We start from the raw sequence: 1,430 nt of genomic DNA on the forward strand, positions 1-1,430 counted from the left end.
CGTAGACGTCCTATGCTCCACATAAAGGAGATAAAAGGAGTGATGACGATTATATATATTATATATATATATATATTATATTATATTATTCTTTATATGAGAATTAGATATCTGTGCAAATATAAAAATAAAACTTACAATTCGAAATACCACTCCGGATCGAATAAGTTTTATGAAAGTAACGATACACTTTCATACAAAAATTACATGGAAGTCATTAATTAGTGTAACTAACAATGTACTTTTAAAGACTGATTAAAGACAGACAATCTATATAATCAACGTTCACTCGCTACGAAAATTTAAGCAACTAATTTACAAAATAATTAGATATTAATTTTACAATCTACTATAATCCCCTGATGTCATAGATACATTCTATGTTTGATTGTATCCATATGGATAACTATGATAGAAATATAATTTTTAGCATTACATTAATGCGTCAGAACAAAAATGCGCTTATTTATAAATCGCAAATTCAATAGTGTAAAAATAATTAATATTTATACAATTACAAAAAATTATCCAAAACCAACAGTCTTTAATAGTAATTTGTTAGTATTAATGTAAAGCAATGGTATGACTATAATTATGGCTAAACTTCACTACATTCGCCTTTGCATGAATAACGTGTTCCAATATTGACTAAAATAATTTTACAAATAATGATTTACTAATACATATTTTGACAGAAAAATACGTATTTAAAATCATAGGCCTGTTCTTTTTACTGAACTGGTGCACAGAGTGCAATAAGTTGAAGTGAAACAAACGTATATCTGTTTCACTTCAACTTATTGCACTGTGTGCACCAGTTCAGACAGGGCAGGTAAAAAGAACAAGCCTCATTATTCAAACTCGCAAATATATTTTGCCCGACACCACTATACGTGTCACTAAGAACATTAATTGGCGAATGTATAGATACACTGCTCACATGAAAATAACATATAAACATAATCCGAGACATCATTGACATTACATAATTAGTGCCTCTTTTTTTAAATTATAAGGTCATTAAAATATAACGAAGAATTATGACAAGTTCCTCATACAGTCACAAAATTCGGATATACTCTAATATTCCTCTTGCACAAATTTGGAACAAATAATTATGTTCGTTACCATAATCGACTTATCAAGTACAAGCATAAACGAAGCAAAACCAAACTTTGGATAATAATCGCTGTTGTCACAAAGAACAGTCATCAATGTCTTAAAGCGTGTTTTATACGCATATCACGAGCAATCTATACATCGTCTCGAACAAAGTCACTGCGAATTTTACGAAACAAAGATGGTGTCGCAGTTTCCGCTACATGACGAGCAACACGTGAAAAAATCGCGTTGAGTCAAATGGCGCATACGTAATAAACCCATTGTAATCCAGGTCCTTAGAAAAATGATGAATGACGCACAATCTTCAC

Source organism: Cyphomyrmex costatus, unplaced genomic scaffold (genome assembly GCF_001594065.2).
Source record: "Cyphomyrmex costatus isolate MS0001 unplaced genomic scaffold, Ccosl1.0 scaffold172, whole genome shotgun sequence".
Taxonomy (NCBI): Eukaryota; Metazoa; Arthropoda; class Insecta; order Hymenoptera; family Formicidae; genus Cyphomyrmex; species Cyphomyrmex costatus.